Source organism: Balearica regulorum, chromosome 1, assembly GCF_011004875.1.
Source record: "Balearica regulorum gibbericeps isolate bBalReg1 chromosome 1, bBalReg1.pri, whole genome shotgun sequence".
Lineage (NCBI taxonomy): Eukaryota > Metazoa > Chordata > Aves > Gruiformes > Gruidae > Balearica > Balearica regulorum.
Genome location: NC_046184.1, coordinates 177,386,287 through 177,403,985, shown reverse-complemented (window position 1 = coordinate 177,403,985; position 17,699 = coordinate 177,386,287). Strand labels below are relative to the sequence as shown.

Below are 17,699 nucleotides of genomic sequence, written 5' to 3'. Positions count from 1 at the left end.
GATTACATTGGTATGGGATCCCTTTTGTGCCCACATGTAATTCCTCAGTGACACTTCAGATTGTGCAAATAAAAAAATATCTACGATAAGTATGGGTACTTTATTTTCCCCATAACTGTATCTAGGGCAGGCAGATGTTCCTTCCTCTCTGGAACTATGTACTAGGATATTTAATAGCAGGTCACCCTGCTGGTGCTGCAGGTCACTTCATGCTAGCCCCTCACTCAGCTGCTGCAGGGAAGTGACATCATTGTATGACCAAATTTATGATGGAATTCAAAAAGACCAAAACAAGTTGAAAAAGTCCTACTCACTCCATGACAGTGGAAGTATTACCTTCACTTTGCTTGCAGTAGAGGAAGTGAAGGAGGAAAAAGCTGGCATATCCCTAAGGCACTCACACAGGTACATTCTCACCTGTCTGCCCCCTCACCTGTGTTAAATCCATGTTACATCTTAAGACAGGTCTGTTTTGATAAATGATGATGTAAACAATGATGGAATCAAGACAAAGACTTCAGGGTTTCGTAGTTTAGGTATCCTTTAAGATTGCAGCAGGACGTGTCGGGTGTCAGTTTGGAGGGGGTGGACAGGTATGCGCCTCAGTCCTTGTTCAGTGACCTTGCTGTGAGAACATGGGGGTTCTGCCATAGCAGAAGATTAAGCATTTGAGGCAGGATAAAACTATCTTATCCTTCAACAAATGTTCCTTTCAAAAGCTTAATACAAAGCAGGTCTAAAAAGTCTGCAGCTATAATGATTTCATGTTTTGCTGATCCCAGCCTTTTCTACTGAAAGACTTTTTAGTGGTCCCCAGTGGAAAGTTGAGATCAGCATTTAAATGCAAGTCTATCTTTTTAACGTAAGTCCTCAGCAGCCCAGTAGCTCTCAGTGATACGGAGAATTTATAAATGGTTATGCATGGATACACACACACACACACACACACACACACATATATATATGAAATGCATATCACATTCCTTTATGGCTGATGACTGTACACTCAGGCTATTTTTTTGCAAAAAGAGTTGTAATTTCAGTTGGTTTTTTTCTCCTTTTCTCTATTAATGAAGATGCAAAACCACTGCCTAATAAGATCATTTTTCTTGTTTGAAACACCTCTTTTTGCAGACAATTAGGGACCAGTTATACACATTTCCTTATCTCCTTTGAATTTCTACACCAGACATACATGCTTTCCTCTCCTAAGTAACAGGGATGCAACATGTGTCGAGGGGAATATGAGGCAAACACACTGGGTTCTTTCTAGCTCTGTGCAAGTAATCCTTACTACTTATTTTAATGTGATAGATAATTTTTACTGTAAAAAACTAGAACTCTCATGAAAGAAAAGCAGAAATCTGAAACATAACTAACATATCAATTTAGCGTCTGCAGCTTGTATCTCCTATAACAGTTATTTTCTTCTTCTTTTCCCTTCTGCAGAAACTCCAGACAGCGAAACTTTTCTAGGCAAAAGGCTAACAAAATCCTCTTCCTTGTGCTGTGCATTCTGCTAGTCACATCATTTAATACAAAAGAAATTTTCATTGGGAGGCCTTCTGGAAAAGCTGATCAGCACAGAAGGTTTCATGTTCTAAGGTTAAAAGGGTCCACTAGCCTGCTCATTCAGCTCCTTCTATTACTTTGTCATCTGGAGAAAACTGGCAAAATCAATCTCAGCTTCCCTTCTGTATCTGCACATTGCAATTTTATTTACCACTGTGTCAGTGAAGCAATGCATGACTTTGTCAAACCTCATCAAGTCGTGAACGTGAAGATCAGGATCTCCAGCCAGAGCTTCCACACCCTTAAAGTCCTGGCTCTGAGGGGCTCCTCCATGCCTTGATTAGGCACATACTGCAGTTTCAACGCATGAAAATATTTCTTGGCCTTTTTTCAGCCCATGCTTCACTTGATCCACTAAGAATCTCTGTACATTTCCCTGGCCCTTCAGTCAGTATATGCCTCCTTTCTCATCTGCTGCCTGCTCTATCTGCCAAATTTCTTGAAGATTCGGTTCAGAGTTGACCATTAAGAGCTCCCTGAGTCTTTTTGTTCTTCCATGCTCTTTACCTGTGGCTGAACACAAGGCATTTAACCTCTCAGCTTTGATTTTTGTCACTTCTAAAATGGGGAAAATAACCTTTAGTACCAGTCATGAAAGAAGTCAATATTTATCATTGATAACCAGAATGTACAATCCAAGATATCGCACTTGGGCCTTCATCTTGCTTCCCTCAAAATCAATGCAAAGTTCTCATTGACTCAAGGAGAGCAGCATGTAGCCTTTCCTTCTTTATGAACCTAGAAATTCTGTGATAACTGAGATATTAAAGAGCTGGTAGTCGTTGGCTTTTAAATAGACTTTCAGTAACAGTCATGACTTATCACCGCTACTGTCTCATAAAAGAACCAGGAGAATTAATTCAATTTTGGTTTTATCAGAGACGTAAACTTTTTTTTTAAAAAAGCACTGTAGGAGTTGTACCTTATTGCATGTGTAGAAGCTGATCCTGTTCACACAGCAGTCACTGAGAGTGTGAACTGGCTTCAATGCAATGAGGATAAGACTTTTATTAAATTTTGTGTTATCCCACAAATTAAATGATTGGAAGGATTTCAATCTAGTGTAATACCAGTCTGCCCAAATCTGGAATCACAGCAGGGTTTTTTTTCCAAATCAGTGGATATTATTACTTATCATTGCTCACCATACGCTACTTTTTTTTTCTTTACAGACAGCAACAACAAAAACAGCTTTTTCACCCCATGAGTTTCTAGACTGGAAACAGCAAGGACAGAACAAGAAGGCAACAATGTGCAATAGAAGTGGGGCAAACACTACTTAGTTGGACAGGTTCCTGTTTCAACTTAATTTTAAAGGTTTCATTTAAAGGTTATTTTTCTGAGGGACTTTGTGGTAATTCAGAAAAGTACCTCACTTCAGGAAGAACTCAGTCAGAACAGAAGAAACGCATGCAGAGGTCAATAATGGAGGTATTGCTAGGAACTGCACATTAGGATTGAGTTAGGTGACTTATGGTACAGCCAGAGTATCGTGTCCGCTTTACAGAAGCAGTTAGACCTTCTGTCTTTTCAACCAGGATATGAATGTAAAATGTTGGCTGGATAAAATCAAGTATGCTTATGTAAGATCTTAGATAAACTGAAGAGCCACAGCATGTCACAGAGCTTATAAAGCTCCTGAGCCTGCCTCGTTTGACTCTATCACATTCAGAAGAAAAGAGAGCACACAAATACACAAAAGGAATAAACACACTCTGCTTGCTTTGGGCTGAGAGCATCATTCCTCAGCTAGCTTCAGAGATTAAGTCCTGAGTGTTTTCAGGGCGCTCCAAGCAGATGCAGAGGCCATACCCAGCCAAATTCAGTATCAAAATGGAATAATGAATTCCAGGCCTGGTTCTCTCTGAGATGATAAAATTAACAATATACTTCTCATGGCTATGTATTCTCAGTATCTGAAGCCATACTGTGCCATTTGAGCTGCTTTATTGATAAAAAAGCAAAACTGAAGGAATGTCTTTTTCACAAACATATGTATTTTTGCTTTTATTTTACAGTGACAACATAAGGGCAGTCAAATTCATGTGCACTGTGGACAGGTAAAAGAAGTTTTCAAATCTCTGATTAAATCAAGCTTCTTTCAATATGAAAAGACCTGAACATTTTCCTGAAAATATCTTCAGCTTCAAAATGATTGATGTCCCTGTTGAATGGCAAGACAGGAGAGCAATCTGCAAGCAGTTATGTATGAAGGAAGAAAGAAAGGCAGGAAGAAAGGAAGGAAGGAGGAAGATATATGGTATGTTTCTATATCAACATGCATGTGCACTTATGCACAAAAAATAACTTTTTAAATAGGGATCATAATAGACATTAATATTTTAGAAGCAGGCATGAGTACGTAGGAATATTCAAGCAATATGTGTTGCTAATACTGGTGTCTTTTATAACATAAGACAAGAAAACTGAGAAATAGGGGATACCTCTGAAAAAGTAATAGCACTCCACAAAAGAATACAATTAGATTAGAGAAAACATCTTAATGTCTGAAATTGAATAATACTTTCCCCTTTTAAAACTAAAAAAGTATATACAGAAGATATATTGCTATTCACTATTTTTCACTCATTGAAGCTTCCTACCAAGTTAACGCACTCAGGTTGCATGCACATACACGGCTAAAGAAAAAAAAGCTCTGTTTTTTAACAGTGACTACTGTAATGAGACCTGTCAATACATACAGAATGATCAGACAGTGTGTTTTAAGCATATTATCTTTAATTCTTCAGGTCTGACCACTCTTCCTCATAAAAACTTTTCAAACACACGTGGTGTCCTAGAGTCAGTCATGCTTGTTTTACCCCATAACCAAGTGTCCCTTTTGGGCCTGGTCCTCAGTTGAGTTAGCATCCACAGACTCTGAGTTCTGCATATCCGTGCTTAATCCCAGGGGTTTATCACCCTGTGGCATTTATAATCCCTGGAGTTTATCATTCTCTGGGTTTATAATCCCCAAATATCAACCACTGTGGAAGTAAGATACTACTGAGATTCAGTGTAGGGGGCAGAAAACTATAATAATGTATAGAATCATAGAATCTTAAGGTTGGAAAAGACCTCTAAGATCATCAAGTCCAACCATCAACCCAACACCACCGTGTCTACTAAACCATGTCCCAAAATGCCACATCTACATGTGTTTTAAACACCTCCAGGGATGGTGACTCAACCACCACCCTAGGCAGCCTGTTCCAGTGCTCAACAACCCTTTTGGTTAAGAAATTTTTCTTGATATCCAACCTAAACCTACCCTGGCACAACTTGAGGCCATTTCCTCTTGCCCTTTCACTAGTTACTTGGGAGAAGACCAACACCCATGTGGTTACAACCTCTTTTCAGGTAGTTGTAGAGACCGACAAGGTCTCCCCTCAGCCTCCTCTTCTCCAGGCTAAACAACCCCACTTCCCTCAGCTGCTCCTCATAAGACTTGTGCTCTAGACCCTTCACCAGCTTCATTGCCCTTCTCTGGACACGCTCCAGCACCTCAATGTCCTTCTTGTACTGAGGGGCCCAAAACTGAACACAGTACTCGAGGTGCGGCCTCACCAGTGCCGAGTACAGGGGCACAATCACTTCCCTAGTACTGCTGTCCAGACTATTCCTGATACAAGTCAGGATGCTGTTGGCCTTCTTGGCCACCCGGGCCAAGATGTAGCTCATTTCTAAGTATGCACTGTGCCTTCTCACACATATGGTCATTGAACCATATAAAATTAAAGGTTCATCCAGCTTCATAAACTAAACAGGAGTAGGGCACATTCAGTATGTTTAGCAACAGAGTCCTTGTCAGTTTTAAGGCAACTATTGCTCTCATAGGCAATACTGTGGCATAGTTCAGGGGTTACCTTGGAATGGGGACAGTCACCAAAATGCAGGACAGTGGTCATCTTGATTTTGAGAAAGACAGTCTAGCTGCATGGATGTGAGCTGTGGCATACTGCTGGTCCTCAGAGCTGAAGAACAGGCTTTAGCTGTTTTAGTTGAGGTGGGTGTTGGTCTCTTTTTCCAAATAACAAGTGATAAGACAAGAGGAAATGGCCTCAAGTTGTGCCAGGGGAGGTTTAGATTGGATATTGGGAAAAATTTCTTCACTGAAAGTGCTGTCAAGTGTTGGAACAGGCTGCCAGGGAAGTGTTTGAGTCACCATCCCTGGAGATATTTAAAAGATGTGTAGATGTGGCACTTAGGGACATGGTTTAGTGGTGGACTTGGCAGTGTTATGTTTACAGTTGGACTCGATGATCTTAAAGGTCTTTTCCAATGTAAACGATTCTATGACTCTATGATTCTATTTACTAGTCTTGAAAGAGACATTGAGCAATTTTTTGTATTCTGTGTGGCTCATAAAATTACAGATGCATGTAAACGTAGGCACATCTACTCAAGTCATTGCTTAAATCTTCACTGTGTCAGTCAAGATGATGCTGTCCCTTGTCCAAATCTATAAAATCCATGACACTATATTCTTTATGAAATCTTCCAAAACAGGGCCATTCTCCAAAAAGTAGCATTTTTTCACAGTGAAAACAGAGAATCGCATATTGTCAAAGGAAGAATGAGGAAAGAAATAGCATTTACCTTATTTATTTTTGAGAGTAAGATGACTGACATTATTCTACCCCTAAATGGAGGAAGAGTTTGAAGTGTAGCAATAAAATTTGTCAAGACTACTGGTGAAGGAATATTTGCTGAAATTTGCTAAAGGAGTAACCTCAATAAAATAGAAAAAAAAAGCACCTTACAGATATACATGGACATAGAAGACAGTGGCAGAAGGGAAAGGAAGGGAAGGGAAGGGAAGGGAAGGGAAGGGAAGGGAAGGGAAGGGAAGGGAAGGGAAGGGAAGGGAAGGGAAGGGAAGGGGCAATCAACCAATTCAATTTTAACCTAGAAATATTCCAACATTGCCACAATTCACAGGGGAAAGGAGAAAAAAAAAAATCCCCAAAACACATTAGCATGTATTTTAAACAGAAAATCAACAAAGAACTGTCTTCTCAGTAAAGTTCATATATGATTGTGTCTCAGCTTACTGACACATACCTTTCCAGATCATTGCTCTCAAAAGACCAGTCTCCCACAAAAAGCTTTCCTAAACATACCATCTCATAGCTTGAAACTCTGTTTTCTATAACAAGTCCTTAAATAAGGCTGGTGTACACATTTGTTAGGGCTCCCAATTTTCATGTCTGCTTTACTATAAGACAGTGGAATTTAGAGCTGTAACATGTTTCCTCTATAGTTCTGCAGTTCTTATGTGGGAATCATGTCCATGAAGACACATGTCCATGTGTACTTGCATTGATGTGAAATTAATTAAAGAGACAATGTTCTTGCTGACCATATTTTCTCTCTGCACCCATTATCCATCATGTTCAGAGGCACAGTTACATGGCAAACTGTAGAGAGTTGTCATTCAGATATACACATAATTGTACCTCTTTTATGCACAGCAAGCACAAATAACATTCTTTAAAGCAAATGTAAAATTAAATATTTACATAAAGGATGAAAAATATCTTAATTGATCAGGCTTATGTGTACTGTGAGTGCATACCGCACCATGTTGTAGGTATTTGTTCGGAGCATGCCTGCAACCTCTCATTTCAGGAGTCTTAGATACCTACTTTCCGCAGGAATAATGCAGAATAAACCTTACATTTATCCCTAAAATGTAACTTGAGCATATTTCGGGGGGTGGGGTGGGGGGTGGAGGTGGGGGTGTGTGGTGTGTGAATTAATTTCTATTATTCATCCTTTCTTTTTCTTTACCTAACAACTTTCTAATATAAAATGCCTGAAAAGTGCAATGAGCAGATCTCTAAGACTCCTGTGTCCCTGGGGAGTTGTTCAGCCACTAGGATATACAACCAAGCGCCTTCGTGTTTGCTGTCCTAAATCCATGAATCTTGAATCCCTGGGTGCACAAGTGGCCTAGTTTCAATAGAATAAGAACATTTTAGAAGGTTTGGGGCTTTTTTTAGGTTAATTCTTTCCCTCTGTTTCTTGTTCAACATAAAGATTGATATACCATAGGCATTTTACCCTTCTTCACTTTTTGGTCTTTGATTACTAGAGAGGTGTCAGAGAGTAGCAACTGTTTGAGTGCTAAAGCACTGACTCACAAGATTGAAATTCAAGTCCTTGCTCTGAAACAGACTTCCACATGTTACCCTGAGCAAGCCATAGAAGCAGTGCGTGCCTCAGTTCTTAACCGTAAAATGGAAACCAGAAAAATCTTTAAAACCATGCTACATAATATAGTACAGTACATGACATAGTACACTGCACAATATGAAAGGCAATCATATCCTATGGCAACAGCAGCTATATTCACACTGTAAATATAAATTAAGGCTAGTTAATCCCAGAAAGAGGGACATATTTTTCACAGAAGTGTCACAGATTCCAATCAGCTCTAATACCAATTGACTATAAGTCACTTGTGATCCTTCTATTGGCATCAGTCTGCTTTAGGCTAAGCTCTTTCACAACCTTCTGATATTTGGGCTTCCAGTACTGAAGGTATTTCAATTAATTTTAAAAGATCACTGAGATTTTTTTCAACAATAAATAATTCTATCCGGTTCTGTAAAACCCTTTGTTTCCAACCCTTTATTTTCTGGCATAAAATACCTGCCAATCTCCCTTCTCAGTACTGAATGAAATATAGAATGGAAAGCAAAATGGAATAGGAAAAAAGAAAATGGTGATGCCAGTGAGAGTTGCAAAAATGCAGCATTGATAAAAACTCCCAAGATAAAAAGCCAGTGTGAAAGATGTGAAAAAAAAAAAAAAAGGAAAAAAAGACTGTTGCTACCTGGAGTGCAAGTTGGATAGTACTTGAGTAGCTGCTAATCAAATATTCACTGTTAAGCAAAAGAAGAAACTCACTGTAAAGAGAAAACTGAAGGCACATGGGAGAGAGAAAGTGAGTGTGTTTGAAATAGGAAAAAGAGCCAAAGGAGCACTGTACATGCTAAAAGTCTCAGAGACTTGCCACATGACATATGGACGCATGGTGAGTGAGACGTTCCTTTAATGCTCAGCTCCACCAGTTTTCACTGACTCCAACAAAACTTCACATCATACCATGTCTGAGCCTGTCATAAGATCCTTAGTTGCATCTCCCATTATTTTTTGCCCTCTGTCAACTCAGCAAAGACATTCGAAGTTTTCTAGCTGCCTTGCCTCTTTGTCCATAGGTGCTTCCTTACAATCACTTCAGTTATAATTCACTGTGAAGCTTCAAGTTTGTCAATGTATTACAGAGCACATTTCTGAGACCCACTAAGGCCTCTAATCTTTTCCAAACCAGCCCTGTTTCTCATAGGTAGAATAATACCTCAAGCTAAGTTGTTCAGTGTTGTAATGAGTCAGTTTTTAGGGTACAAGACAGCATTACCACGTCAGGAAGCAACACAAGAGGGTGTCCCTGCCCATAGCAGGGGGGGTTGGAACTAGATGATCTTTGAGATTCCTTCCAACCCAAACCATTCTATGATTCTATGATTCTATATGTTATAGAAAAATGCCTCTGTGTCACCAGGTCACAAGCGCTCCTCTTTCTGAAAAGCCCAATGAATTTAGGTGTATTACTCGAGTCCTTCCCACGCTTCTCCCTGTCCACATTCACCACCAACCAGTCCTGCGAGGTCCCACCGCTGCCCTGCAGCAGAAACACACCCCTGCTCTTTGTTCACCCGCTATAAAAGCAGCTGAAAATGTACAAGGCAGCCCCTGGAGACAGCCAGGGCTGGTTGGATGCTCGGTGCCGCGGTGTCAGTCCAGCAGGACACCTGGGTCCGGGCTCATCTCATCAGCATTCTGCTGCAGAGGACGTGCTGGCAAGGGAGCACACACAGATTGTCAGATTGGTCCATAATGCTCCCTACCTAGTGGGGGCCCTCTGTGTGGAATACAAGAGATATACGCGTACAAGAACGTGTTTCATGATGAGTACGTTTTTGCGTGTAATTATTTATGAAATATTTTCATTTCTAGAGAAAGAAAAGAGACATTCAGCTGGCCCCAAAATACACTCTGTTCCCACATCGCTCTAAAATTCAATGACCAAGGCCAAGATTAAAGGCGTAAACATTCATATAGTTTGGCAGCAAAAATAGATTAAGATCACAGAATATGATTTATTTTTTAATTTTATATGTGAATTTATATTTGACTTTATATGTGAATAATGATATAATTGCTTTTACTGAAGATAAAAATCAGTGCTGGCACTTTGTTCCTTATCTGTATATTTTTAAAAGCCTCTACAATACTACCATGACAAGATTCTCTTCTCACACGGCCTAATTCCTCTTACAGCTCTGAATATTGCCATCACAGGACCTAGAAGGTTGAGAGACATGTTTTTCCACAGATGGCATGAGAGAAAAATTAAGACGTGACGTAGAGAAAGATGTTAAGTAGCAACAGACTAATGGAGAACATTTTGTCCTACTTTTGAGGAGCACATCAGGAACAGCTTGTTTTTATAGTGGATCCAAAGTATAATCACGGGCACTATATGACTGCTGTAAGCATTGCTCTGCACTAATCACTACCATATTATTGTGAGTTTTGCTGAGCATTTTGTAAAAGATAGATTGCATTCCTTTTTTTTTTTGGCACTTATCTTGAAAATGAATCAGACATACCAAAAGCTCTAGACAATAAATAACGATTAAGTTGTACCTTTTAACATTCTTGATAAGTTTCAGAGATTTATTGCTTTTCATTTTAACTAGATACCAAGAGCAAAACACTGACTAAATCTGTCAAGAATCAAAACACTGACTAAATCTATGTATGGATTTCTTCTATGTAAATCACAATAACTGAATAGTGGAAGTAAGAGATGTCTTTGATGCAAAAGCATCAAAGCCTTGAAGCACCTATTTCTAAATCCACAGCATTCATCCATTTTTGCCATAGTAAATGCCAAGCATTTTCAAGAACGGTTTTGTAAAATCATATTCACAAATTTCTATTTAGATATGGATCCCATATCCATACAGAGTCACTGAAAACACAAATCACAAGAAATCTATTTAAAATCTTCTATTCCAAGCACACAGCTTTCCATCTTGCCATCTCAGTTTTAAGGAGTAAAATAAAAAATCTACAAAACCAAATATTAACTGTCCATCTAACTTTCCTCCTGGCAAACAAGAAAAGAGAGAGAGAAAAAAAAAAAAAAAAACCAAAACCTGCAAGTAACACTTGCTAGTCGTATTACTGAATATTCTACTGAGCAGTCCTCATCTAGTATTTAGAGAGTTAAAAACATCCACGCTATGCAAAATTGGTTTGCATACATCAAACAGGGATACACTGTGTATGTATGACTGATGGGTTGGGGGATCATGTAGTCTGCTAAGCTTCTGGACCTGCTAAATGTGAACTGGCCCTTCCAAAATCTGAGCAGAAGCAAACATTTATGAAACAAATATTTATGGATCTAATCACTCTTAGCCACCTGAGAAAACTAGCTATTAGGAGTGAGCCCTGACTCTTGAAATCATTGAGAGGGCAGCCATTTGCTTCAACAGATCAGTATCTTACTGATCATTAATCCTGGTATAAAATGAATTTTATTTCCACCAAGCTGATTTTCAAAATGAGGAAAGAAACTTGATTATTCTTTTAGCAAAGCATTCAGCATCCCTTGTGTTCTGCTTATAGTCTTTTTTTTTTATCTTATTTATTGATTTGGACATGCAAAGAGAGGTAATGAAAGGGTTTCCTCCAGGATGCAAGCAGTTTATTCTCTGTCAACCTCCAGTGCTGTTCAGAATTTGGCACAGGATCCCCTACAAGCTCAACATGTGAGAGAATGCTCACTACAGCCACGTGGGATCTTCTCAATACTAGATTTTGTCACAACGCCTTTTTCATCTGTGCCAGATTTCCCTTAAACAACAACAACAAAAATAATCCGGAAAACCTTTCTGGTTGGTTTCTTTCCTTTTCCTCTCCTTAACTGAGGAAAATATCCTTCACTGTTTCAGAAATCTAAAAATGCAACGCTCCAGTATAAATCTGAAAGCATAAATAATGGCTTATATCTGTATTTGTACACATTTCCATCTACATTCTATATAAAATTTTCAATTCTCTCTACATAGATATGTATGCACATGTATCTATATTTGTTTTCAAGTATGTACGGAACAGGATTTCATTTCATTGTTCAAATAAGATGTACTAGCTGCAACAGCCAGCAAGTTCCTCTGGCCTTTAGCCAACTACAGGCAAAAGTTTATCTGTATCAACAGCAGCCTGAGTAAGGGGCACCCTCGGGCTCTGGCTGGTGTAAGTGGGGCCACCCGTGACCACGGGACAGCGGGGCCGGCTCTCGCGGCGCAGGATGCTTCTGGGCCCTTTCCCACGCGATCCCACGGCGCTGCGGGGTGGCAGGTCGGTATAACGAATATAACCACTTTCCCAGCGGCGTTACGGTGGAGGCAAAGCTGCTTGCACTCCTTTAAGAAATGGTTTTCATCACTTCCAAAACAGTATCTATGGGAAGATTGTTCCTCCGACATAGGAAACAAGCTCTCCCTCCCCAAACTGGGACTGTTAGGGATAAGTGCTGAGTGAGCGTGTATATATGTGTGTGTGCGCGTGTATGTGTAACATCCAGCCTCTTAAATTTTAATCGAGCTCATACATAAGTTTCTCTGCTGATGGTTAAGTGTCGGAAATACAAAGCATGCACACACACCTCCCAGCAAATGAAACGTGTCAGCAAGTGCTGTAATCAATAACAATATAATATTCTTTCCTAAATAATGGTACAGCAGCAGAAGTGTGTAAGACAGTGATGAATTATTCAGCAGGTCTGCTTTGCTGCTACATTGCGCCTTCCATGCTTTAAGCTTTCCTACAGCTGAAACACCTGGCACAGCACTCTCTGACTTCATCTTCTTCTGAATACCTAAATGTCTTTCTTCCCTCGTATAAAAATTAAGTTACCTAAGTGCCTAAAGCTTTAAACAATCTTCAATGGCAAAACTGTGCGAGGTCTCAAAGTTTTTAAAAGTGCCTTATTTCTACTTGATAGCTTCACATGGAGATTTGCTATGTATGTTAGCAGACAGCTGCATATTAAATATTTTTAAAAGTAAATGCTTCAGACTATGGAAAATTTAATTCATTAGAGGGTGTATGACATTCTGGACAAAGTATTCATTAAAAGACACAAGGCAGATGCATTCAACTGGTTAAAATGAAAACCCAGGTTATGAAATGTGTATTTATATTGAACAGTATGCTACTCCCATGGAGCTAGAGTTGGTGTAAGATACTGTTTGGCATTAGCTAGAATACAGTACATAATTTAATTTTGTAAAATACAATGATGCAAGATATTTTCAGTCACCTAGTGCTCTAAAAATGCATATATGTTTTAAGTAAATGTCTTGCAGCATAGAACTGAATACAGATGATTATTATATGACCTTCATACACTGAACACATGTTATAAAAATTAAGTTATACATGCAAAACTATGGTTCACAGAAGGAAGGTAATTTCTGCAAGATGAATGGGAAAAAAAGGTGGTTTTTTTTAACAATCTCAAAGAAAAGTTAATGAACTTTGTTGTGTTTATTTAAGCTATTCTGGAAATTATTTAAATCTTTTTCTGGGTAGCGACACATCTGTATCTAGAGATGTTCATCTAATCTGTCATTCTGGTGGAGATGGTGAGGTGCCTCTTAACGTATTTCATGTGCTACGCGCAGCTCACTTTTAAATGCCACAAGCAATACAAATCCGTCATCTCTCCTTGGGAAGCTGCCCGATTCCGTAATACAGCTTACCACTAAGTAGTTTCTCTGATACTCGAGCTATATTTCTCCTGCTTGATTCATGTTCTACTTCCCATTGCTCCGCGTTAACTCCCTCTGCCCCCGCTATCAAACGAAGGAGGTCTGATTCCTACCTGTACTAACTGCTAACTGCTCTGAATGGAGCAGCAAGAAATAAATAACCCCCCACCTCAGAAGGTCACCTCTGTGATCTCCCCGCCGTCATGCCACTCCTTTGACACTTGGTGCTGTCCGCTTTCAGAAGCAGGACCTTTGCTGTGACCCTAAAAAGCTATTTTCCTCTTCTAGGAGACGCCGCTGGATCGCTACTGAAATACCTCAGCGCTTATGGAGGAATATGATGTTTTTAAACAGGCGGCACACATTAACTCTCGAGGTCTTGCATAAGAAAGGTTCGTAACAACAGTTTAACGTGTGGCCAAAACCGTTTGGTGCCCCATGCCTCTCGGCAGCTGCTCTACGAGCTGGCGGCGCAGCCATCAAACAGCACTGCTGTCGCGGAGCAGAAAGAATACACGTGGAGTGAGGTCACAAGGGTTTGACCTAGATTTCAATTCAGCAGGAAACCGCATCAGAAAATAAAAATTGGATGTACTTCAGTGCCCTTGAGGAAAAGGCTACAGGTCTGAGTGACTGAGGAAAATAAGGTGCAACCTTGCCTTTGCGCCGCTCTGCGCGTGGCAGGAGGATGGAAACTGACTGTGCGTTCATTTGTCTGCAGCGCTCTCTGTGATAATGAGCTCAGAAAAAACATTCACGTCAAACAAACTGCTGCTTGGAGCAGAGAAAATAGCTATATCTGACTCATGACCACTGAAACAGAAAATCTTTGTTAAACAAACCATTAAATTTTAATAGTAAAGTTTGGAAAAGTTGAATGGGAAATCTATGCAAAAATACTTATGCACAAACCATACTTTCCTACTAGAACCCTTTCTTGCTCCCTCTGATTCCAGAAGTTAAGAGAGACACGACCTGTCTAGTCACCATAATCATTAGAATAGGTTGACAAAGAAGCAATTTTCTTGGAGTGGTTTTATTAACTTTGGCAAACGGCAATTAAATTAACTGCAACTTTTCACAAATGCAGTTACTCTAGCAACTCTAGAACACGAAGGAGAAACAAAATGCATTAAATATAAATAAGTGCATGAAGATCATAATTGTCCCTCCCTGTATCAAAGTGAATGAGCAAATAATACCAGCTCATTTTCCATAAATCTTACATGTCCTCAGGATAAAAAAACCCCTTTTGTTTCTGTTATATAGAGGAGTATAATTTACTAAGGGAAACTATGACAAGACCACATATGAAAATATATTGTAAACTGTTATCTGCAATTCTTCAGCGAAATGATAAATCAGGTTATATAATCTCAGGTGACAATTCAGATCTATTACAACTATCATCTGTGTTTACCCAAACACTTCTAATCTTAAATCATCACAACTATTACTTCACTCCTTCAAGTTCCAGTGGAATTTGTATATTAAATAGGCCTCATAAAACAAAGTTACAATTCGCCAACTGAAAGTGGTACAGCAATGAAATGATCTAATATTATTTTAAAGGGCTTTTGACAATGGGTGCAATAGCTCATTGTAACTATCCTATTTGCACTACAGCATCTTCACAGAAAAGACTTAATTTCTTTTAATTTCTTTTATTATTGAATTTACTAGAAGCACTGAATTGAAAGCTCCCCTATCTCAAATTTACCAGTGATAGTTTTTCCCATTAAACTTTTATGGGAATTTTCACTAGTACAGATGTAACTAAAGCAACAGAGGTTAACATCCAAAATATTTCCTGAATACAAATGGATGGCCAGTACTGCTGATGAAGAGAAGCTGACCTTCAAATTATCTACTTCAGATGGACATCCAGAGTCAGATTTATTTCTCATTTCCACTCTTGACACAGGCAGATCCTGTTCACACCAACAAGAATTTGCTTAAAAAATAAGAAGCATTTGCAGGTAAAAAAGCTCTTGTGTACATGGACAGATGAGGGAACAGATCATTTGCAATGTGTCCTACCATGTGAAGGAGACCTTGTAATGGATGTCCAGACAGAGAACATGTTGAGATGGGAATGTGTTGGGTGGGAAGATTTGTTAGGAACAGAGAAGCGAACCAGGATTTGAAATCACGTTTTTAAAACTGACGTACAAAAAACAGCTCAGAATTTTAAATAGCGGGGGAAAAAATATTTAAAAAAATTAAGATATCTGCTCCCTTCTAGATTAACCATAAGAGTTTCCATTGTGGAGGCCCTGTACTTCATGCTCCTCTTTCCATTTCCTTGGTAGTTAGGCAAGACTTCCTTTGCACAGATATCACACCAAGTAGAAACATTCCTCCTAAATTAACCAATCTCATAAAATTATAGCTTCACTACTGGGTTCTAGGAATTATGTGACATATAACCCCAACTTCAGCAGAGTTCAAAACTTGTCTGTATGCACACTACTGAGACACCTGTCTTAATGAAAAACAAATAAAATGTGTGTGTGTGTTTGGGTTTTTTTAATGATCTTATTTGATAAGTAGGCTTAATGAGGCATGTGTTCATTTTCTACTATAGCTACAAATTTCTTATGTCATCTTGGCCAAATCACTTATTCCAATACGTTTGCCAGTTCAGAGGAAAGGACAGCAACTTCCTATTTCACAGAAGATAGAGACGACAGCTAAATTCAAACTGTTGTGCTGAGATACTACAGTGATAAGGGCAACAACAGCTTCTAACCACATTTCTGATGCCACCAAGATGGCGCATCCATTCCTTACCACCCTGTAGTAGCTCAGCCTCTGGAGAGTCCTTTCTTGAGATACAGACCTAGGTGATATGGCCTCTTTCTTACACAGTAGTAAGTGAACCCGGAAGTCCAGTCCTGCTTAGGAAACTACTTTGTCCTGAGGTTAATTTTAAAAACAATAAGGCAATTAAATATGAAAATTCTAATTTCCCTGAGCAAATCTTTTTTGTCTTGAGGCAGAAAAGAATAAAATATGAAAATCTGTGTGAAAATAGGGGTTTGTCCTTGTATATACTTTGAAATATGTTCTTTCCATAGGCATTAAATTCTTCTTTAGCTACGTGTACTCACTCATGGACACTCTCAGACTGCTTAGAGCGTATTTTAAGAGAAGACAACTGTAGATATTAAGTCTGTGTACACCGGTTCTAAACTGGCAATACTCATTAAAAAAAAAATCAGTTAAATTAGTTTTAAAAATAATTTTCAACTATCATTTTTTCATGGTAAATAAGTGATTTTAATTGTGTATTTTATGTGATATGGTATATAAATATATTTAATGCAATTTGTTTTGCAGCAGTTCACATTACCTCTGTTCCCAAACAGAAAAACAGTTCCTGAAATGTATACCATTAAATGGAAAAGAAACAAGGTCTGTGAACATCTTTGGACACAATTCAGCCCACTTAGAAACATTTCAAAAGCTCTTTGTGGTTCACCTCATAAAGCTTCTGCCTCTGGTCCACAAGACTCCTGCTTCAGAAGTCTCCAAGTAAGATGCATGATGCATGCACAGAAAGAGGCATGACTCTTTGTATAAAGGGCTGTATTTTATAATACCTTCACAACACAATTTTAACAAAGCATGTAGCCTTTTCACAGTACTGCAGTAAAAATCTACATTCACCATCCAACTATGGGTAAGATTCATCTTGCATAATGTTAGGACAAGATGTTTATGTTATAAATTGGGGTAGTCACTAAAGTTCCCTGTGTAGCAAAAAAAGAAAAGAAAAAAAAAAAAGCCAAGAATCCCTGAAAATGGTTCATCTCATTTACTTTGCCTGCCTTGTTTAGGATGGATGGTGCTTTGGAGGTGCATCTGTCCATTGACTGTGTAGTGAATTGGTGACCACCGTGTTATTAATGTAGGCAACTCCATGAATTAGGATAGTTCCAGGCCAGTATCTGTACATCGTATCTCCAAAAGCAGACACTAAAAATTATCATGTAGCTTCTTCCCATCTCACATCTTCATTACTGAAACACCACCCCACCTTGCCTCAACAACTGCACTCTTGACACACTAGCAGCCATACAAAATATGTACGCATAAGGTAATTTTCTCGGTTTTGTGCTTTCATCATATTCTTTGCTTTACGCTCCTTTTAAAGGTTGTCTCATCTGTATTATTTACCTTGCCATATAAATTATTGTTATTTTTTTAATGCTCAAGAACTCTGACAGCTGACCTTCCACTTTTCTGTCAATTTTTCTTCCATAC

General features: G+C 38.9%; 1 protein-coding gene across 2 annotated transcripts in view; it reads right to left on the bottom strand.

Annotated features, from left to right (window-relative positions):
* PCDH9 (protocadherin 9) overlaps positions 1-17,699 on the bottom strand; it is a 698,197-nt gene that overhangs the window by 623,904 nt on the left and 56,594 nt on the right. The window lies entirely within an intron of this gene.